Genomic DNA, 24,666 nt, shown 5'->3' on the forward strand with positions numbered 1-24,666 from the left:
TTTGAATTCTTTCCAGTTCCAGAAATAAGAATTAGAAAAATTTCTAAAAAGAGAAATGGTCTCTACCAGGAGACAGTAAACCAAGACAAGAGAGACAAGTGGATCCTGCTACCTGATTTTGTAAATAAAATGTGGTTGGAACTCAGCTTCTTGTGTTTGGTCTGGCCTATGACTGCTTTTATTCTACAAAGACAGAGCTAAGTAGTTGAGACAGAGAGAGGCCATACGGCAACAAAACCTAAAATAGTTATATTTTTGGTCCCTTACACAAAAAGTTTACCTACCCCTGTCTAACATCATTATAATCCAAAATTTCTCAACCTCAGCACTATTAACATTTTGGGCCCTCCCATCTTTCTTGCAGTGGGCGGGGCTCTCTTGTAGGATGGTTGGTAGAATCCCTGGCTCCTCTACCAATTAGATGCCAGAAGAACTCCCCCATCCTAATCGAAAAGACCTCCAGCAATCCCCGAATGTTGTATCCCATAGGTTCCCTGTGGCTGAGGAGAGAGGAGACCATGCCGCTCCATGCTTTAAGGATCTCTCTACCATTACAAAAAATTCCACTAGAACATTCTTTCTTTCAAAGGAAAAATATTTTCTGCTCTGATATCATTTCTCTTTCGGCCTTAAAAAGGCAAAATAAATGCATTGCTTGAATAAACATACCTTCAAAAAGTTTATACCTATTAAGAAATTATCCCTTCCCTCCTTAGTAAGTGCTGCTGTTACTTCAAACCCAGATAAATGACATAGTTTGGATTTTTTTTTTTTTTAACCATAGAAAAAGTAGCAGTTGCATAAATGCAAGCTAGGATCCCTATAAGCAGGTTCTTCCTCTGGTTTAACTTGAGACCAGTGTGTAGAACTGTCTTCATTAAGAAAGTTAGTGGATGAGAAGGGTTTATAGCACAGAAGCATTACTGTCTGGAAATGGGAATGCTTCCCTTTCTAAACTCTACAATGGTTTCCCTATGAGTAGCGCCTTAGCAATATAATTATATTGCAATTGCTTTTCACATTTCATCTTAATGACTAAAGCTTATAAATATAAAATCCCGAATGTCTCCTCTTCTATGTTCTTTTAAAACAAAGCAATTACTTAAGAAGAGAGACTAAGTAAAAAAGATTTTTCTCAAAAGCTACCATCTAAGAAAAAAAAATGGTGTGCTTATTTTTAGATAGGTTGATAGAATTATAATTTTAGCCATCTAGAGAAGATTGCCGAATCTAGTGGTACTTGCACTTTCTGATCCAAATAGGCATTATCTTTAATTGATTTTAGGTGTCGTGTCGAAACCAGGCAGGGAACATTTAGCCCCTCCACAGAGTCTAAACTGAGGTAATGATGGTTATTCAGAGAAAATGAAAGTATTTCAAAAGAACTGACGTGATCTATCACTGCCAGTATATTAAAAAGGAAAACCCACATGCAGATGCTTGAGGAAAATGTATTTTAGAGATCCGAAATAGGTGTATTATTTAGAAGAGTGAGAAATGAATAAAATAAATTCATTAACTCCTCGGCTATAACGATGTGTACTTATCCTTCCCGGGTTTTACCTGATGAGGTAAATATGACCTAATGTTCTAGACGCTTGTTCCATACGTGCGCCACTGGTGACATTGCCATGGCGCCCAGCAAAATATTGTTTCTTTGGCTCCGCTCCTGTTATCTTTGCCATTATGCAATCTTAATTTTCAGAGAGTTTGAATAAAGCAGAGTTTAGTCAAGTTACTGTAAAACAATCTCATGAATCATTTGCCTTTCTATTTAAGATTTTTTTTTGTCAGGAGAGGTATGTTTCTTTCTTATGTGGTTATAAAAAAAACTCTTAAAGTGTCAGAAAAGCAAACATTCCCATCATGTTTTCTCTAACGTGAACCCCAAAGTGATCAAAATTCCTTAGGACATAAGAGTTGGAAACATGTCCTGTTTTCTTTGTTGTGTCTTCAGTGATACAAGGTGGTCTCTCTTTTCCTTTTGTTTAACAATCAAATTTCCCTTGCCGGAAACTATTACTAGTTTCATACTTGGGTTGATAGTCACTCTGACCTTTTTACAACAAAGAGAAAAATCAATTCAAACCCACAAACCAGTGCTTTTATTTTGAAGAAAAACAAATCCTTTGTTTCCATGAAAGAGAGGGGGAAAAAAAAAAAGAAAAAGGAAAAGAAAAACGAAAGAAACCATAGCAAACAAATGTTTTGTGATTCATAATCGCATGCTATTCGCAGTTATGGTCGTAATTATCCTATTACATGTGGCTTCTCCTGGATCTTCTTTTTAGGCTGTTTTATGGGTGTCATTTTATTTATTTTTGCTTTGATTATTTTAGAATTAGTATAACATATAGTATTTCTGGGTACATTAGGTACCGTCAAGCCCAATCTTGTCAATTTCCACATCCATTTTATATAAAAACTCTCCACAGATCAGATGAAATCACGTGGCAAATATGGTTGCCTGCAGAAAATTCCACCATTGCATTTATTAATTTCATCAAAAATACTTGGATCCTCATTATTTGGCAGGGATAGTACTTTCACATTATTTTATTCTTAGGTTGATTCTGTAGTGTCAGTGTATTCATTCCCCATTTTACAGAGTAGAAAACTGAGGCCGTAGGAAGGGGGGGTTAACCTAAATTATAAGCTAATAAAAATAACTCTCTGATTTGATAATTTTCTGCAAAATAACATTTGTTTGTTGAGGTTGCATTTGTTGCATCTGGATACGTGATGAAAATAATGACTTGTAGTGTTTCCTGACTGAATCACCGTGAGGGAAAGCCTTAACAGGAAGGAAACTGGCTGTGTTTCAGAGCAGGAGCACAAATTTCCCAATTCTTGGACTATATATTTTTTAGATTGCAATTGCCTGGAAAGTGAAATGTTTAGTCAATCAAACTAATTTTTGATGTGACATTGTTGTGGTTTTGGCTAATCTTTTTTGTGTAGATGGTACTAGAGATTGAACCCAGGGGCTTTCTACCTCTGAGCTACACCCCAAGCCTTATTTTTTATTTTATTTTTGAAACAGGGTCTCCTGAGTGATGAAAGTCTCACTACTTGCTAAGGCTGTCCTCCAATCTGCAATTCTCCTGTTTCAGCCTCCCAAGTACTGGGATTATAGGTATGTGCCACCATGTCTGACTTGGCTAATCTTTTGAGGGATGTGTGGCCTTAGGCTTGCTTTTTCTCAGCACTGAAGTTCTCCCATCCCCTTTCCTTGTCCCGTCTCTATGTAACAGATTAAGAGATTAGTTATGTATGTGGCATTTTACTTTATTTTGAATAAACTGCATTTGTTTCTTTAAAAAATTAAGTTTAATTTTTATTCCTTTATTGTGATAAAGGACATATAATGTTAAATTTACCATCTTAAGTGTATAATTCAGCACTCTTAATTGCATTTCCAATGTTGTACAACCATCACAACTATCCAGTTCCAGAACTTTCTTATCGTCTCAAGCAGAAACTCTGCACCCATTGCTCAATAGCTCCTCATCCATCTTTACCGGAGCACCTGATAACCTCTACTCTATTTTTGTCATGAATTTGCCTATCTTAGGTACCTCACCTAACTGGAATTATACAATATTGGTCCTTTTGGTGTCTGGTTATTTTAAAATGTTTTCAAGGTTCATATATGTTATACCATGTACTATAATTCTATTCATTATTTATGTAGATAAATTTTTTTATTCATCTGTTGATAGATATTTGGGTTGTTGCTACATTTTGGCTATGGTTAATAATGACACAATGAATATTGGTATTCAAGTATCTAAGTTCCTACTTTTAATTCATTGGGGTATATTATCTAGAAGTGTAATGTTGAATCATATGGTAATTCTTTTTTTTTTTTTTGGTGGTACTGGGGTTCCTGGAAGCCCTTCTACCTCCGGGCTACACTCCCAGACCTATTTTTACATTTTATTTGGAAACGAGGTCTCCTAAGCCAGCGTGCGCGGCTGGCTTTGAACCTGCGCGATCCTCCTGTCTCAGCCTCCCAAGCGCGGGGATTACAAGCGTGCGCCACCACGCCCGGCTCTCATATGGTAATTCTATGCTTAATTTTTGAAAGGAGTCTACACTGGTTTTTATAGCATCTGTGCCATCTTATATTCCTATTGACAATGAACAGGGTTTCAATTTCTCCACATTCTTTCTTTTTTTTTTAATTTTTAATTGGTGCACTGTATTCATACATCATAGTGGGATACATACTTTTGTAGACATACATGCACACATTGCCCAGTCAGCCCCCACCCGATCCCCACCCCATTCTCTCCCTATCCCTCCCTCCCATGCTTGGCTTAGTGATTGACATCTAGTATTATAGCAATTTATCAAAAATTAAAAATGATAATCTCACATAACAGTTTCATTTGTCTGATACCAAGCTTTTGATGACTTAAAGATAACATTTCAATATTTCTTTTTGCTTTCTTTCTTACCAGAGAATCTATTTTTTCTATTTTTTAGGTGAAACTATCATATATTTATATATTTATTTTTCAGAAAAAAAATCTATCCTAATATGGAATATGGACTCTAGGTACCCACAACGATCTTGAAAAAGAACAAAGCTAGAAGATGTATATTTTCTGAGTTCAAACCATATAAAGCTACAATAATTGAAACAGTGTAGTACTATTCTAAAGGCAGATATATAAACCATTGGAGTTAAATAAAAGCCTAGAGCTAAATTCTTCCCTATATTGTCAAGTTATTTTTGACAAGGTTTCCACGAACATTTGGTGGTGGGAATAATAATCTTTTAACTAAATATTGTTGAAAAATAATACTTACATGGAAAAGAATAAAATTGGACCCTTACCTAATCCCATATACAAATATTAACTCAAAATAGATAAAAGACCTAAATATAAATCTTAAGACTATAAACTTTTAGGAGAAAATCTGGGTCATAAAACCTCACAACATTGAAATGGGCAGTGATTTCTTGGTTATGATTTCAATGGCACAGGCAACAGAAGAGTATACAAACTCCCTAAAAAATAAAAAACATATTGTATATCCAAAGACAATGTAAACAGAGTTAACAGTTACTAATTGAATGGGATAAAATATTTCCAAATGCTATATCTGAAGGTATATTAATATTCCAACTAGAAATCCTAAAAATTAACAACAATAAAGGCAAACAATACCCTTTAGAGATAGGTAAAAGACTAACATAAATAATGAATCTCCACAGATAACCAATCTTAGTTGTCTGTTGGATGGAAAATCTTGTTTCTCTAGTTCTGATGTGTGTTACCTATTTCTTCTTTGTAGTTAATCTCTTTGAGTATTTTCTCTAGTGCTGGTTTTGAAGACATAAATTCCTTCAGTTTCTGTTTGTCATGGAAGCTTCTTATTTCTCCATCTAATTTGATAGAAAGATTTGCTGGGTAGGAAATTTTTGGCTGGAAGTTGTTTTCTTTCAAAATTGGGAATATGTTACTCCAAGCCCTTCTGGCTCTCATAACTTGGTTTGGGAAGTCTGGAGTGATTCTAATTGGTTTGCCTCTGAATGTCACTTGGCCCTTTGCTTTTGTTGCCTTTAAGATTCTCTGCTTGGCTTCCACATTGGTCATTTTGACAATTTTGTGGCGTGGGGTCCTCTTCTCCGATCCTGTCTAAAGGGAGTTCTATACGTTTCTGGACCTGCGTATCGACCTCTTGCTCTATGTCTGGAAAATTTTCTGCTATTACTTCCTTGAAGAGATTGTTGATCCCTTTGGTTTCACTTTCTTTTCCCTCCTCTATTCCAATTATTCTTAGGTTAGCTCTCTTAAAATGGGCCCATATTTCTTCAATATCAGATTCCTGCTGTCGGATATTTTTTTCTAGATTAGAAACTATGCGTTCATTTTTGGAATGATCATCTTCTAAGAGCGAGATTCTGTTCTCCATGTGTTCTAATCGGTTGTTTGTGCTTTGAATTGAGGCCTTTACTTCATTAATTGCATCCTTTATCTCTTTTGGCTCTCTCTGAGTTCTTTTCGAAGTACCTCTATTATTTCTACAGTTATTTTCCTGATTTGATCTTCTAGAAATCTCTGATTTTCTGTTTTATCGGGTTCTGATGTTGTGGGGTTGTGAGCATTCATTGCTCCAGTATTATTCCTCTTTCCCATGATTTCAGAAGTTTGTGCCTTCTCTGGGTTCTTCCCTTGGGTCACTATGACTTCACTTAAGGTGCTCTGGATCTCGAGTCAGGAGTATCTCAGACCCCACTACTCCTTTACTGGGTTGTATCACAGAGTCTCCGACCCAGAGAGTCGATAGAGGCTGCTTTAGACTGTGGGGGGTGCCAGGTTGCACGTTCTCCTATGGTGTGATATCACTGCCACCGCCCCTCTCCCACTGGGTCAAGTCCCAGTGAATACAGTACTGGGATTTCTTTGCTGTGGCCCACAATTTGACTCACTGTTCTTGAGTACGCAGATGTAGCTCTACTGAATTCGGCGAATTTGGTGCTGTTGCCGCCAGTGGCAATATGGCGCCACTGCTACGCCCTCGGCTATGGGGCTGGCGTTTTTTTTTTCTTGGTTTTGATTTCCACTCTGAATCCCTGCAGCGTGTGCTGAGCTCAGCCACTGGAAGCTTTAGATGCCCTCTGCGCCGAGAAATCCTGCCTGGCTGTTCCGCAGCGGCTCCCCTCGGCTTGCTGTGGCCGTCCCGTGAATTTGCCGGTGCCGCCGGCAGTATGGCGCTGCTGCCGCATCCTCGGGCGTGAAGCCGCGTCCTCAGGCGTGAGGATCTCCTCTTTGGCTCTGTTCTCAGTCTGCTTTCTCTCTGGAGCCTGGTGATTTTTTTTGTTTCTCTGGTGATGTTGTTTTCTGGCTATGAAAGGCGCTGATTTTGTGGTAATGGAGATTGGTTGTTAGCGGGGCTCTTAAGCCCCGCTTTCCTCGGTCGCCGTCTTCCCGGAAGTCTCTCTCCACATTCTTAACAACACTTATTTTCTGATATTTTATCTTTTAATAATAGTCATCCTAATGGATATTTCTATATATTTTAATAAAATGTTTTCTATGAATTAGAAATAAGACATATCCACATAAAGCCGGGCATGGTGGGGCACACTTATAATCTCTGCATTTGGAAGGCTGAGACTGGAGGATTGTGGTTCGCAGACATCCTCAGCTACTTAGTGTGAGGCCCTTTGCAACTCAGTGAGACCCTGTTTCAAAATAAAGAATTAAAAAAAAATAGGGCTGGGGTGTGGCTTGGAGGTAGAATGTCCTTGGGTTTCATCCCAGACCCGCAAAAAAATTATATATATATATAATTATAATTATATATAAATTATATAATTATATATAATATATAATATATAATATATAAATATATACATTTATATATATTTATATATTATATATTATATTATATATTATATTATATATTATATAATTATAAATATATAAAATTATAAATATATATAATATATATATATATCTCCACATAGTTTCAGACCCATTTGTTTTAAATAGTGCAATCTCCCAATTTGAATCTTTTATTTCTCAGTATATTCTAAAGACTTATCATTGGTAGAATTTTTTGGGCGAGTACACAATTTGAAACACTTTTTCTAATAGTACTCTTTATAGTAAAATACAGCACCCAGAAATTAATTTATATAGTTTATAACAATCTAATCTTTGTCTGGGCCCAGGTACTAGGTGGAACTATACATGCTGTTAAAACACTTTCTGAGAAAAAAAAATAGCATGGCATTTGCAGGGTAAAAATTCCGGGGTGAATCAGAGACACACAGACTGCTGATTTTTTTCAGGTGAATCACACCTTCCTTTTCTTCTGCTTAAAATACAAACCAGATATGGAAGAGCCTGAAAACAATTGCCAACAGCTGTCACAATTATGCACAGACTTATGACCAAGAATATAATCCATCGTCACCCTGTTGGCAGGGGCAGTCATTGAATCAGGAAATGGGGGAGAGGCTAGCCGGAAGTTGCCACTTTCTCCTCCTCCTTCCCTTCCAGCTGATGAAATTGGCTAATGGGGAAAATAAAACTATGCATTTGGTGAAATGTTCAAAGAAAACCAAGCTCAAAAGTGATTATTTTTTTTCTCATTATATCTAGGCTTTAGGAAATTATGTTCTCCTAAATGTTCTGGGCCTAACAATAACCATGGTGTTTTCATCCTACTGTGAATTTTTAAAAAATGAAGTTTTTAGCAGAAAAATGTCCATGGTTTTCCTCTTTTTAAAATCTAAATTGTTTTGAAAAACACTTCTTTAAAAGTATTAAAAAGTTGGAGTGAAAATACTTTCTCGTCTGACCCACCTGCAAGAGGATATTAAATGCTTGGGTGGATAGTTCTGTCTTAATAGATACTGGGCTGAGGTTGGCTTATATTTAGAGAATATGCAACCTATCTATTACTCATGTTCTTGATATTTCTTTTTTTGTGGTAGTGAGGATTGAACCTAGGGGCATTCTATCTCCGAGTTATACCCCTACTCCTATTTTTCACTATTTTGACACAAGGTCTCACTAAGTTTCAGAAGGTCTCACTGAATAGCTGAGGCTGGCCGCAAACCTGCGACCCTCCTGTCTCAGCCTTCCAAGTACTGGGATTACAAGCATGAGCCACCATGCGTGGCATGTTTTTGATATTTCTAAAATATTATTTTCCCCATGTTAGCATGAAATCTGCAGTAGAGATAAAACTTTAAATTGTAGGATATATTAGCTTGCTTTCTCCAATAATTGAAAAATTATTAGACATTGTATAGATGATTTTACACTTATGATGGGATTATATCTTGAAACACCAATCGTAAATTTAAAATACTGTAATTTGAGAATGTGTGTAATGTATTTAACCTACTGAATGGCATTAGCTTAGCCTATCCTTAAACATGCTGTGTGTGTGTGTGTGTGTGTGTGTGTGTGTGTGCGTGCGTGCGTGTGTGTGTGTGTGTGTGTGTGTGACTGGATATTGAACCCAGGGCCTCAAGCATGCTAGGCAAATACTCTAACGCGGAGGTATATCCCTAACACTTTTTATTCTTTTATTTTAAGACAGGGTCTTTCTCAGTTTTCCAAGGCTATTCTCAAAGCTGAAATCCTCCTGCTTCACCCTTCCAAGTAGCTAAGATTATAGTTGTATGTCCATGCCTGGCCATACTTATGTTTTTAGGGTAAGAACACTAACATTAGCTTAGAGTTGGACAAAATCATCTAACATAAATCTTATTTTATAATAAAGTGTTGATTACCTCATGTGATTTATTAAATACACAACAGAGTGTAGTATGGGATTATGGCCCTCATGAGTGTGTGGCTGACTTGGCATTACAGCTTGCTGTGACCACCCAGAATCCCCAGAGTATATCATACTCTGTATTGCTAGTCTGGAAAAAAAATAAGAATTATAGATACAATTTCTCTAGGCATGATGGCACATGCCTATAACCTCAGTACTTGAGAGATTGAGACAGTAGAATTGCATGTTCAAAGCCACTTATCAAAATCCAGTTTCAAAATTAAAAATAATAATGCTGGAGGTATGGATCAGTGGTAGAGTATCCCTGGATTCAATCCCCAGCAACACTGAAAACAAACAAACAAAAAACCCAAAGTAGCTTCTACTGAATGAGTACTGCTTTTTTACAGTTGTAAGCCTCAAAATTGCAAGAAAATTGGGAATGGATCCATCATTTTATCTGGCTATAATACTCCTGGGTATCTTTCCAAATGGGTTGAAATCAGAAAATTATAGTAACATATGCACACCCATAGCATATGCATAACAACACAATTCACAATAGTTAAAATATGGAACCAACCTAGGTCTCCATCAACAGATGAACGGATTGCAAAATTATGGGAAATACACACAATAGAATTTTGCTCAGCAATAAAGAACAAAATCATGTCATTTGCAAGAAGATGGAAAGACCCGGAGAACATCATGTTATGTGAGATTAGCCAAGCACAGAAAGAGAAGGGACATATGTTTTCTCTAATATGCTCAAGCTAGGGAGTATTAGGGATACCAGAGGGACTCTGGATAATGAAGGGGAAACCTCAGCAAATCCAGAAGGAGGGGTAGAGAATGAAGAAGAAGGCTGAGGTTGATTAATGGAAAAGCTACATTCAAATATGTGTATACATGTGAATATAACATTGTTAACCTGGACACTCAGTATTGGGAGGGAGCCAAAAGGGGAAGCGGGGGTGGGGAGAAGGGAACCAAGTACTGTGTAAATATATGCCATTGTCAATGTGATCCACATTATGATATGAGGCTACAGTGCACTAATAAACAAAATTGCAAGTAGACCCATCATAAGTTGAGTATCTTCTGCATGTACTCATCAAGTAAATGCTTACTAGGATTTCAAACCCAATCTCAGCTAACACAAAGCTTGGCATGTGGTAATAGTGTATGTGGAGTAAAAAAACTTCTTAATTTAGGCCTAAAAGTTTAGGAAGGGATGATATTTTCCCACACTATAGTGTTAGTGGACAGTATTTAGGGGAGGTTCCAAAATCCAGTGTGATTCCTTAAGACTGGAGAGAAAGGACATGAAGAGGAGTTATCAATAGAGTCAAAGTGGATCCCACAAATATTTTCATCCTCTTTAAAATTCTTCAGCCCCATCCTCAAGAACCCAACTTTCCTTTTATGGTGAGGTGCATGTGCTCCCCCTCTGCGCTCTCCTACCTGCAGTCCTCTGTCATGGCACCTGCTCTATTGCCCTCTAGGGAGGGTCTGGGCAGGGCAAAGCTAGGCCCTTGGAGTAGCAGCACCTCTCCTCTGGGACATTCAACTGCAAGTCTTCTCGGCTCAGTGGCGAATGGGATTCATGTTGAGGTGGGTGGACGTGTTAAACACATCTGAGAGTGGATCCATCAGTCATTATTACTGGAGACATCAAATATTGTGTCTGAAATTATGGAACCAATATAGTTGTCTATCAGTCGGTGAATGGTAAAGAAAATGTGGTATGCACACAATGGAATTCTACTCGGTCACAAGGACGAACGAAATTATGTCATTTGAAGTAAAATGGATGGAACTAAAGAATATTATACTGAGATCAGCCAGTCTCAGAAAGTCAACGGTTGCATGTTTTCGCACATATGCAGAAACTAGAGACAAATTAGGAAACACAGGGACTTTGGATGAAGGGAGAGACCAGTAGAATAGTGGAAGGGGCTTGGGGGGAGGAATGTGGGAGGGGAACAAGGAGGACTGAGGCAGGAAACAGTTCAAATAATACTTTGGCAATATATAAAAGTATTACTGCTGGCTTCGCTAGCTTATGGGGAGATGGGGGGAGCGGTGGGGTGTGGAGGAAAGGGCACTGAGAGCTGTGCACATACATGCTTGCATCACCTGTATCACCTTGAACCTCACTATGATGTATAATTGCAAAGCACAAATAAAAGTGTGTACATATATAGGTATATGTGTGTATATATATGTTGTGGCTAGCTTGAGCATTTTAGCATAGACACTGAACCCAAAGTGCTTAATGATTTTCTTTAGTTGGTGTGGAATATTTTTAAAAGACCAGGTATAAAGTGATGGAAAATGGACAGATGGAAATTTAGAGAGCCATTATAAAAAAAATCTATGTTTTTCAAGTTACAGTTTGGATATATTGGTAAATAAAAGTACTGATTCTTGAGAATCTTTTAAAATTTTCAGACATTTTGAGTTATCTATTTCTATTTCTGTTATCATTCCCTACTCCCAGCACTCTTAAAATTGCTTCCAGCTGGGTGAGGATTGAGCTGAATAACCATGTTCAGCCTTCCTTCCTTCCTTCCTTCCTTCCTTCCTTCCTTCCTTCCTTCCTTCCTTCCTTCCTTCCTTCCTAGAATATGGAAGCCAGGGATGGAACTAGGGATGGAACCCAGAGCCTCGTGCATGGTAAGCAAGTGTTCAACCACTGAGTTACATTTAGCTGTGCTCAGTTTTTAGAACAAGGTTTCTACTCCAGCCCTGCTCCTGTCTTACCCCCAAAGCCTTGGAGCCAGTCCATTTTCTGAAGGGGTGTATTTGGTGGTGTTGAAGGTAGGGAAGAAAATGCTTCAGCACTGGTGTTGAATGTTTTCTAGTGTTGAAAGAAAGCAATTCTTGAATTACAATGGCCTCTAGAGCTTGTGAGATTTATCATCTTCATATCTTCAAATATATTTTGTCTTGCTGAGATCTTGTTTTGGAATTCTTTGCAATTCAGTACTGTATCTCTATCAAGGTTGTTGGACATGATGCATTTCATTTCCTCTATTCTTGTATTCATGCGAATTTCCCAATTACCTTTGCACCACGGAGATCCAGGAGGCTGCCTGAGCAGAAGGATGCTCAGCTGAGAGCAGCAGGGGTCAAATAACAAACTTTCTGTCAAATTATCACAATATGCCCAGGTTATATGAAGAAGAATGTAACCCACAAATAAAAAATGCCTTTTGAGAAGTAATAACACGGAGGTATCATTTCATTTTGAATCCACTGCATTTTAGGTATATCTATTTGGAATATATATATATATATATATATATATATATATATATATATATATATATACACACATATATATACATATATATACACATATATACACATATATACATATATACATATATATATATATATATATATAGCTATATATAGCTAATAATGACTCCATCATCTATTTCCTTAGATGAGAGACACAGCTAGCCTGGCATGACCTATTTCTGTGGTGCTCATCCCATGCCAATCTGCTTTATGAGATGACTCTGATGGTAATAATCGTGATGGCTTAGATGCTCAGCCTCTCATCACCCACGATGCTAAAAGATTTATGTGTCTGTGTCATCCGGTCCTTTCAATAAATTATGCAGTAGATACTCATTGTACTCATTTTGCAGACGAGGAGACGGAGGCTCGGTGTGGTTAAGGAATGTGTTCATGATTAAGCATCTAGGGAGAAGTGGAGCTGGCCGTCCAACCTTGATGCCACAAGGTGACTTTACCTGACACCATTTACAAGACACACTATGTTGCAGCCTCCCATCCCTCTTTATGCTGTGTTTGCTTTATATGTGGTTTCAGAACAAAAAGTAAAATATACATAGGGCTGGGGGTGTAGCTCAGTGGTAGACTGCCTCTGGGTTCAGTCCCCAGTTTAAAAAAAAATAAAAGATGAGTGTGTCTAAATTTAAAAAATTAAAGACTCTGTAAATTCACTGACTCTTCAGTTTTTAATATTTGAAGTTTATGGGAGAGTTTTTACAAAAGACTTAGATATATATATATATATATATATATATATATATATATATATATTTTTTTTTTTTTAAGGATAATACGCTAACCGGGCATGGTCGTGCATGTTTGTAATCCCAGTACTTGGGAGGCTGAAACAGGAGGATCGCAGATTTGCCACCAGCCTCAGCTACTTAATGAGGTCCTCTGCAACTTTGGCCCTGTTTCAAAATAAAGAATAAAAAATAGGTCTGGATGTGTAGCTCAGAGGTAGGATGGCCCTGGTTTCAATCCCCAGTACTGCAAAAAAAAAAAAAATAGATAACCTAATAAAAAGTTAACCAAGCAACTTCACAGGGCTTTCTTTTTTATATACTCTTATTGGTGCATTATAGTCTCACATCATAATGTAATTCATAGTGATGGTGACACACATGCACACAGCACTTGGTGGGCTCTCTCCCAGCTCCCCCAGCTCCCCCTTCCCTATACAAGATATTGAGATTGGCACTGGTATTTTCATACATACACACAATGTCAGTGCAAGTGTTTCCTTCATCAATTTTCCTCTCATCCCCCTCATCACTTCTCATTAGCTATCTCCTTGGCTCTACTGGAGTTTCCCCTCCATTATTTGAAGTCTCTCTTATATCCCAGTTACTCCCTATCTTCCAAGATGAGAGAAACCATATGACCCTGTGTCTGTGATCATCATATGTCTGTGATGGACAATCTCGCTTAACATAATGTTCTCCAGGTCCTTCCATTTTTCTGCAAATGAAATAATTTTGTTCTTATTTATCGCTGAGTATAATTCTATTGCGTATATATTCCACACTACACCGAGATCCCAAGTAACCCCAATCAAAACGGCAATCATCAAGAAGTCAAGCAACAGCCGGATGTGGTGGCGAAAGCTTGTAATCCTAGTACTTGGGAGGCTGAGACAAGAGGATGGCAAATTTGCTGCCAGCCTCAGCTACTTAGTGAGGCCCTCTGCAATTTAGTGAGACCCTGTTTGAAAATAAAGAATAATAATAGGGCTAGGGCATGGTGTCACACTCTTGTAATCCCCGCGCTTAGGAGACGGAGACAGGAGGATCATGCAGGTTCACTGACTTAAGTGACCCTGTTTCCAAATAAAATATAAAAAATAGGTCTGGGAATGTAACCCAGAGGTAGAAGGGTTCCATCCCCAGTACCATTAAAAAAAAAAAAATAGGGCTAGGGGTATAGTTCAGAAGTAGAATTCCCTGTTTTTTTTTTTTATTTATTAATTTGTTTGCAGTACTGTGGGAAAATACAAGATATTGAGATTGGCATTGTTTTTTATTTTTGTTTTATTTTTATTTTTTTGCAGTACTCCCCATTACTGCAAAAAAAAAAAAATACTGGTGAGGACAGGGGAAATAGAAACTCTTCTACACTATTGGTGGGATTGGAAATTAGTACAACTGTTATGGAGATCAGTGTGAAGATTCCTCAGAAAACAGAAAATGGGTCCACCATGTGATCCAGCGATACCATTCCTCAGTATCTTTCAAGAGACTGAATCAGGATACTACGGTGATACACGCATATCCATGTTTACAACAGAGCAATTCATAATAGTCAAATTATGGGATCAACCCAGGTGCCCATCAACAGATGAATGGTTCACAGTACTTCCTCTGGAAGTAAATATAGTTTAAACTGAGACCTTTTTTTCAGCAAAGTACATGTAAACTGAGTTGTAAATTTAATAATTTCCATTTCCACTAGAATGAAGTCATATTAATTATAAATTTACTTTGGGTGAAGAGTACATTTGTTAAATTAGGGGGGAAAACTCAAGGGTGGAGAACACTGAAAGAAAAAAAAAAAACAGAAACAAATCTCACTCTCTCTTCATCTCCTTGTGCATAGCAGGATAAGGACCATCCTTGTTACTCTCATTACCCCGCTGATCACTCTCAGGAGAAGGGGATGTTTTCCTGTGATTGTTTTGCTTGGAGTTATGACTTTGATAAGATAGGGAAGGGTGGAGTTTGCTCTTGAGAACAGTTATTAACAGTGGGAAGGCACACATTGACCATATTGTGGTCCGTAGGAATTGCACTAGAATTTGTTGTGAAAGTGCTTCAATGAGTGCAGATGTTTCTTTGATATACCGTGTGCATTTTCTTTAGATAACTATCTGGTAGTGGAATTGACATATCATATGGTAATTCTATTTTTTTATTTTTTAGGAACTCCCATACTGTTTTCCATTGTGGCTATATCAATTTACCTATTGACCATTAAAAATTTCCCATTTCTTCACATCCTTGCCTGCATTTCTTATTTCTTTTTTTTTAAAAATCATAACCATTCTAGTTGGAGTGACATGGTATTTCATTGTGATTTTCACTTGTATTTTCCTAGCAATTAATGATGTGGAACTTTTTTTTTCATAGACCTGCTTGCCATTTGTGTTTCTTCTTTTGATAAATTTATGTCTTTGCTCATTTTAAAATCATATTTTTGTGGGTTTTTTTTTTCTGTTGAGTTGTCCTTATATATTCTAGATACTAACCCATTATTAGGTACACAGTTTGCAAATATTTTCCTTCATTCTGTAGTTTTTTTGTTTTGTTTTGTTTCCTTTGCTGTGCAGAAACTTTTTAGTTTGCTGTGATCCTATTTGTGTTTTACTTTGGCTCTGCTGGACTTTGTACATGGTGGGCAAGTACTCTACACCTGGGCCACACTCCCGGCTCCTCATTTGCCTATTTTTTCTCTTGTTGTCATGCTTTTGAGATTTCATAAAAAATTAAAAAAAAAAGCTGGGCGTGGTAGTGCACACTTGTAATCCCAGCATTGGGAAGGATGAGACAGGAGGATTGCAGTTCGCGGACAGCCTCAGCTACTTAGTGAGGACTGTTGCAACTCAGTGAGACCCTGTTTCAAAATAAATAATAAAAACATAGGGCCAGGGTGTGTAGCTCGGAGGTAGAAAGCCCCTGGGTTAGCCCGGCGTGGTGGTCCACGCTTGTAATCCCTGCACTTGGAAGGCTGAGACAGGAGGATCCTGCAGGTTCAAAGCCGGTCTCAGCTACTTAGTGAGGCTCTCAGCAACTTAATGAGACACTGTTTCCAAATAAAATATATAAAATAGGTCTGGGAGTGTAGCCCAGAGGTAGAAGTCCCCTGGGTTTCATCCCCAGTACCACACAAACACAAAATAAAAATAAAAAAAGAATGCCCCTGGGTCCCATCCCCAGTATTGCAAAAACAAAACAAAATAAAGCAAAACTTGCCTATACCAATGACCAATATCATGGAGAAATCCCGTTTCCCTTAAACAGTTTTTATGAGTGGTGAAAAATAGTAGTTTCATTCTTCTGCATATGGATATCTAATTTCCCCAGCACCATTAATCTAAGAGATTATCCTTTCCCCAGTGTGTGTCTTGGCACCTTTGTTGAATATTAGTTGGTTGTTGAGTGTGTACATTTATTTCTGTGTTCACTATTGTGGTCTATTGTTCTGTGTGTCTATTTGTAATATGTTTTAAAGTAGTATGGAGCCTCTGGTTTTGTTCATTTTGTTCAAGATTGCTTTTTAGCCTTTTAATTTTTATCTCTTCTTTTCTAATATAAACACTTAACATTACAGATTTTCCTCTAATATTGCTTAGCTCTATCTAATGCATTTGCATATGCAATATTTTTATTAATTCAGTTTTATGTGCTTATTTCCATCACATTTTCCCTTGAGTTATGTCTTATTAAAAAACATTTAAAATTCCCTAGTTCATGTTTTATTTTCTTTTGTTTCTCTAATTCTTTAAATTTCAATGAAATTATTTGCTTTGTGAAATTCAAGTTACATGGTCAGTTTTAAGAAATAGTCCTTCGTATTTTAAGATACTGTATTATCAAGTTGACGATTAGTATGTTCTGTATAAGTTCATCAGAACAAACTTAATTATGCTCAAATCTATAGGTATGGGAATTTTGTATATTTCATGTATTCGTTGCTAAAACGTATGTTAAATTTACTAAGATGATTCAAGTATGCCTTTTCCCCCCCATGTATTCTGTAGCTGTGATTACACATTTATAAGTTTAAAATTCTTCATTTTGGTAAATTGTGCCTTCCATCATTTTTATCTCTTGTAAGGTTTATTTTCCCCCATAAAACTATGTTTTGCTGATGTCTGTGCTTTCTTTCAGTTAGTATTTGATACAACTTTATCAATTTCTTTACCTTTAATGTTTAACTCATGTTTCTTACATGTGTTTCTTATAATCAGCATAAAACAGAATTTTTATTTTTATTAACTATTTATTTTTTGGTACTGGGGATTGAATCCAGGGGAGTTGTATCTCTGAGCTATATCCTCAGCCCTTTTTGTTTTTGATTTTGAAAAACAAGGTCTTACTAAGTTTCTGAAGCTGGACGCAAACCTGTAATCTTCCTATCTCAGCTTCCCAAGTACTGGGATTATAGGTGTTCACTACTGCGTGGGAGTGGCTTAAAAGCAGAATTTTAAAAGAACTAAGTCTGCTATATTTGCTTTTAATTGAATTTCTGTCCATTTACATTCACTCTGATGACATGTATTTTAAGTTCATTTCCACTATGTTACACCTTTTCCTTTCTTTCTCCTTCCTTCCTTCCTTCCCTCCTTCCTTCCTTCCTTCCTTCCTTCCTTCCTTCCTTCCTTCCTTCCTTTCTTTCCTTTCTTTCTTTCCTTCTTTCTTTCCTCTTCCTTTATGCGTTCCGCTCACTTTTCTACTTCCTCTGGGTTATTTGAGGTTTCTTTTATTCATAACATTTTATTTTATTTTTTATTTTTGGTGGTACTGGGCTTCCTGGAAACCCTTCTACCTATGGGCTACACTCCCAGACCTATATTTTATATTTTTTAATTGGAAACAGGGTCTCTTAAGCCAGCACAGCTGGCTTCAGACCAGTGCGATCCTCCTGTATCTGCCTCCCAAGTGCGGGGATTACAAGCATGCGCCACCACACCTGGCCCTATTTGTAAAATTTTAGCATAGCAAAATAACCCTTTACCATTTATTAACCTATTCCTATTATTTTAGTGGTTATGAAGATACTCAATAAAATCTGCCATAATATCAGTACCATCCTAAAAAAATAGTGATTTTGGAAAGATTAACTCCAATCATCCCTCTTATGAGATCAATCTTCTTATCTCTTTCATAAAATAGACACTATCATTGTTATTTGTATAACCAGTATTTGTTTAAAATTTCCCATGTAGTTGAAAAAAATCTTTATTTATTCTTTCTTCTGTATTTCACTCCTTCCTTTTGGGATCATCATTTTTGTTCTTGGAGAACATCTTTTTGATTTCTACTAAAGTAGTTTTTTCAAAAGTATATTTTCTTGTCTTTTTTTGAGTGTCTGAAAATGTCTTAAATGTCACACTGGGAATTCTAGTTTAACAGTAATTGCCGTGTTTTCTTGCTTATGGCATGAGCATGTCAACAATTAAAATAATTGTTCTTTTTTAGGTAATGTCTTTTACTCTTTATGACTTTTATGTTTACTCTTTTGTTCATTTTAAGATTTGCTCATTATAGTTGGCATTTTGTAGATTAATTCTAGCAAGTCAAGGTATGGATTTCTTTTTATTTATGTTGCATGGAATTTATTGGAATTCTTATACCTGAGGGTTTGTATCTTCTGTCAATCAATTCAGGAAAATTTCAGCCACTATTTATATTATTGTTTTTAGAATTTAATTGATGCAATAAAATTTTACATTGAAGTGAGATTCAAAGTGATACATTCATATATACACAACATCTCTTAATACGGTTCTCTACTAACCCCATCCCACTATCCCCCTTCTCGCTATTTCCTTAAATATTGCCCTACTCTAACTTTTCTCACTGTAAATATGCAATACTTATATTTTGAAGATGATATTTTATTTTATGGGAGGATGTGCATAGATTGCATGCAAATCCACCATTTAACATAAGGAACTTGAGCATCCAAAAAATTTTGGCTCTGACTGGAGATCTTGGAACCAATCCCCCCTGGATCAGAGAGACACCTGCAATAGGAATTTCTGCTTCTAGTCTAGATAGAATATCCATCTAGATTTACTGATCTTACCTATATCAGATTTACTCTCCTGCGCAACATAATAAAAATGGACAAAATATATAAAACAACAATTTTTAGGAAACTGAATATTCGGCAACAAAGAACAATGGTGCCTGAGATACATGATATAATTAGGTAAGTTCTATGATTGCCCCATGTTACTGCTTACAGAGTATTTCCAAGCTGTTGCACAAAAAGGAAGAACCAAGGTGGAACCCAGAAGACTCCCTGAATTGAAGTTACACAGCTGAGAATCAGAGGCTCCAAGATGGCTGGAATTTTCAGGACCAGAAACAAGAAAGCTACTTGGAGGACGTTCTGGACCCCCTTGAGTATCTAAGTATGGGCTAGGAAATTACTTGAACTTGGAGAAAGAACTAGTTAAAAGATTTAGAGGTAGTACCTGACTCCAACTTGCTTAATTCCTGGAGAGTCTGGGTCATTACTAGTGCTGTCTGGATTTGAGCTGTAGTTTTCTACTGACATTGGTCTCAAGGCTTGGTTATACTAAAAGATGTCCTGAAGACTCTCCTGTATTCTAGCCATACTCTTCTTTACCTACATTGTGGGAAAGTAGACCAATTCTCTTTGGAGGTCAGGAAAAGTCAACCTCCTTTGCCTGTGAATTCAGTGGCACGTAGCTCCTACAGGCTGAGTGGCAGTCCTCTAGTTCAAAGGAGTCATTGTGGCATCTCCTGGTGGAAACATTTCTCACTTTGGAATCAACACTTCTAGGCTGGTGTAGCATAAGCGTGTGAGGCCTTTCACTAGTGTGTAACTAGAGTTGTCTTGGTCCATTTTCTGTTGCTATACCAAAATACCCCAGCCTGGATAATTTATAAAGAAAAGAGGTTATTTGGGGTCCTGGTTCTGGAGGCTGAGAAGACCAAGGGAATGGCACCGATGAGAGCACTGTGCTGCTGTTCTGTTTCTTGGTAGAAAGTGGAAGGACAAGTGGGTACATGTAGAAGACACAAAACAGAAGGGAAAGCCTTGATTTATAATAACATGCTCTCATGGTAACTAATCTAGTCCCACGAGAAATGCATTAATCCCTCTTAATGACCCAGTTATTTCTTAAATGCCCCACCTCCCAACACCACAATAACAATTAAATTTAAACATGAGTTTTGGCATGAGCAAACTACATCCAAATGATACCAAGGGCCAGGCATGGCAGTGCACACTTGTAATCCCAGCATTCAGGAGGCTGAGACCGGAGGATCATGGTTTGCAGACAGCCTCAGCTACTTAGTGAGGCCCTCTGCAACTTAGTGAGACTCTGTTTCAAACTAAAAGAATAAAAAAATGGGGCTGGGGTGTAGCTCACAGGTCAAATGCCCTTGGGTTCCATCCCCAAACCTGCAAAAAAAAAAAAAAAATCATACCAAGAAGTAATAATGAGTGGTGGCATTCCCGTTTCCATCCCTTGGTACCTGCACCTATGTATTCTTAGCTATCAGAGAAACAGCACTATATGTTGGTCATGAATTTGAAGAATATTTATCCCTCTGGAAAACCTTGGCCCAGCTCTGTAAGATATTGCTATCTAGCTTGCACAATAACTGCGTTTTCAAGGGCTCATTCTACTGTTCTATCAAAGCAGCTGCTTTAGAATGATTGGGAGCATGGGTAACCTAATGAAACCCATGAATATGATCCCATCTCTGCACTTCCTTTGCCGTGGAGTGAGTTTCTTTATCAGAAATGGTGCTGTATGGGGGTATCATGACTATGGATATGGCATTCTGTAATTCCACGCAGGATAGTTTTGGCAGAAGCATCATGTCAATAAAAATAAGTTGGTAGCCAGAGTGAGTATCTTCCAGTAAGAACAAAACATTGCCCCTGCCATGATGAAAGCAGAACAGTTTAACTAACTTGCCACCTGGTATCTGGCTGGTGACCTGGCAAATGGTGTCATATCTGGGATTCAGTGATGGTCTCTACTAGCAGATTGGACATCAGCAGTAGCCTTACTCAGATCAGCCAGGGTAAGTAGAAGTCCATGTTGTTGGGTCCATGCTTAACTTCCATTCCTGACACTCTGGCCACTTATTTTCATGAGCCCATTGGACAATAACAAAATTGTCTTCTGGCAGGGGAGAGACTGATTTGTATACGTTGAACAGGGCATCCCATCCACTTGTTTAAGAAAATCTTCCTCTGCTGAGGACATCCTTTGGGGACCAGTCACATATATCTTCACATTTTTACCTATTTAGGAGGACTATCACAAATCTCTTCCCCAAATTTTCATGTCACCAATTTTCAATTTTATTCCTTCCAAGTCTCTGACCATCAAGCCAAACCATGAGCCTTGGCCCATAAATTGGCATATGATACACATTATGACCATTTCTTCTTCAGCAGATTGAACGTCCAGGTTGCACTGCCTGAAGCAGTATCCACTGGAAGGAGTCCTCTTCACTATTGTCTTTCATGAATGTCCTAGAAAGGGGATCTAGTACTGTCACTGGCCCTTTAGGGTGGTGCCTGCGTATAGTGCAGAACCATCTATAAACTAACCTGGGGTCTTGCCTTCCTCTGTCAACTGATGGTAGAGAAATCTCCATGGAGCCCTAGCTACAGTTTTGGTAAATGAAGTTAGTGTGGTGAGAGGGGGGAATAGGGACAGGGGACATTTTGACCACTTTGTCATGCAACCTATGGATGCCTTCAAGGCTTGCTTAGTCCTGATCAGGAAAATGTCATTTGTAGATTATCTTAAATGACACAGAGAAAACAAGAGTTTTTACTCCTTCTTACATTTTCAGCTTTTGAATTTATATCTTTAAATCCAATACTGTCACAGACATAAGAAGAAAATCTATAATATTTCTAAAATAGTTTAATTTTTCTTCTACTTTGAATTGTTCCAAACAAAGCCAATATACAAATAAACCAAAATGAGAAAATGTAATTGTGATATTGGTTAAAATACTATAACAAAATAAAGATAGTTTTTAGGATATGTAATAGAATGTGATGTAGGGAGATATGCATTAAATTCTGCCTCTAATTCCTAATTCCTTCCTTCTTGTACTTGCAAAAGAGCAGCTCTTATGGTATCATGTTGTTCTAGTTGGTCTTTGAGCCAAACTAGGCTTTGCATGGGAGATGAAATATTTGTCCTGGGCAATCTTACCTAACATATTTACATGCATATTTACTTTTTATTAAGCATATGCTGACCTGGCTTGTTTGGTATTATTGGCAATTCCAACCATGAGAATGTCACTTATTAATGACAGTAGAAATTTAGGTGATTCATTGAATTCATTAATCAAAATGTTTAGTTCAGCAGTGATTTACATGGGAGAATCAGTAAATAACTTATCTTCCTTTACTTAAAGATACCTGAATTGCTTGGTATCAAGTCTCTGAAATATAGTTTTTCTTGAAGTATAATTTACATGAGATAGACTGCATACATATCAAGTCTTTAAATTCCATGAGGGTTTTTGTGTGGTCTTGGGGATGGAACCCAGACTACCACTGAGCTATGCCCCTGGCACTTTTTATATTTTATTTTGAGATTGGGTCTTTCTAAGTTATTGAGGCTATCCTCAAACTTGTGATCTTCCTGTTCCAGTCTACTGAGTCCCTGGCATTATAAGCCCACAGCATTGTGCCCAGCAAGTTTTGACAATTGTATAAATCTATGTAACATTCACCCAGAACATTTGTATCACCATGTAAAGTTCTTTCATGCCCTTTCTAGCCAACCTCTGTCCTTCTATTGAAGCAACTGTTTCCTACTTTCTATGACTATAGCTTTGTTCTACCCATTCTTAAATGTTCATCCATTCTTGGACTTCATATCAAAGGAGTCATTAATTATCTTTTTGCACCTATCCATTTATATTTAAACACTTACTTTCTCTTTTGTAAAAACTTTTCATGTTTCCTATTTGACCTCACTCAAATGCTTTAAAAAACTCTAAGCCAGGCATAGTGGTGCACGCTTGTAATCCCAGCATTTGGGAGGCTGAGACAAGAGGATCATAGTTTATGGACAGCCTCAGCTACTTAGTGAGGCCCTTTACAACTCAGTGAGACCCTGTTTCAAAATAAAGAAAAATATAGGGCTGGGGGTGTAGCTGGGAGGTAGAATTCCCCTGGGTTCCATCCCCAGTATTACAAAAACAAAAAACAAACAAACAAACAAACAAACAAACAAACAAAAAACTACCCTAAATACTTTGATTTCAGTGTTTGCCTTCCTTACTGGTAATACATAGATAAATTTTGAAACATGACAATAAAGGCATAGTTTTTGCTGGCAAATAACTTTAGGTTACACTTGTCACCCCAAATCAAAAGATATGTTGGCCTTCTCTGTTTATACTGAGTAACTATAACATGTAGGGGACGGGTTAATTCATGAACTCATAAACTTTAGAGCCGGAAAGGCTTTCAGGAATCGCCAAACTACTCAACAAGAAGCCATGGCGCTTCTTTTCTCAACTAATCATTGTGATAGACAGACCTTTAAGATAGACTGGGGAACCGGACATACAGGACCTCAGCCTTCATGGAACTTACATTAGAGCAGGAGAGATAAATGTAGACAGGAATTGCAATGACATGGTGAGTGGTATGGTAGGAGAGGTCATGGGAACTATGTTCATCTAGCTTTGTCAGGGGGTCACAGAAAGTACCCTTGAAGAATTGATGGTTAGGCTGGGGTGGGAAGGATAAACAGAAATAAGACAGACAAAGAGAGGAAGGAAGGGGAGGACTAGTGCAGAGAGACCAGCAGGGGCAGTGGTAGTAAGGTGACAGCCTGGTGCCTATGAGGTCTCTCTGAGCAACTGACAGAAGCTCAGTAATGACTGAAAGTGATCAAGGAAGAAAATGAAAACAGTAACAGGAGCCTCTGAGCCAGGGAAAGAGTCTTAAAATCATTCTGAAACCAGAAAAGGTCACTGAAAGTTTTAGAGTGAGTTATTATATGATCAGATTTGCAGAACAACCTTCTGAGATCATTTTGCTTATCTACTCACTCATTCATTGATTATTTCTGTGGTGCTGGGCATTAAACACAGGGCCTCATGCGTACGAGGCAAGAGCTCTACCACTGAGCTATATTCTCGATGCAGAAAATCCTTCTGTCTGTGTCATGGAGACTAGCGGGACAGAAGCCAAATTAGACACACAGAGACATTTTAGAGGCCATTGCTTGAGTCAGGGTGGTAGGGCTTGTGAGAAGAAGATTAAACTGAGAGATACAGGAAATCACACCAGGTCGGGGTAAATGAGTATGTATGTTGAGGAAGGAAAATAACTCAAAGGTTTCCC

This window comes from Muscardinus avellanarius, assembly GCF_963383645.1.
Source record: "Muscardinus avellanarius genome assembly, chromosome: 2".
NCBI classification, from domain to species: domain Eukaryota; kingdom Metazoa; phylum Chordata; class Mammalia; order Rodentia; family Gliridae; genus Muscardinus; species Muscardinus avellanarius.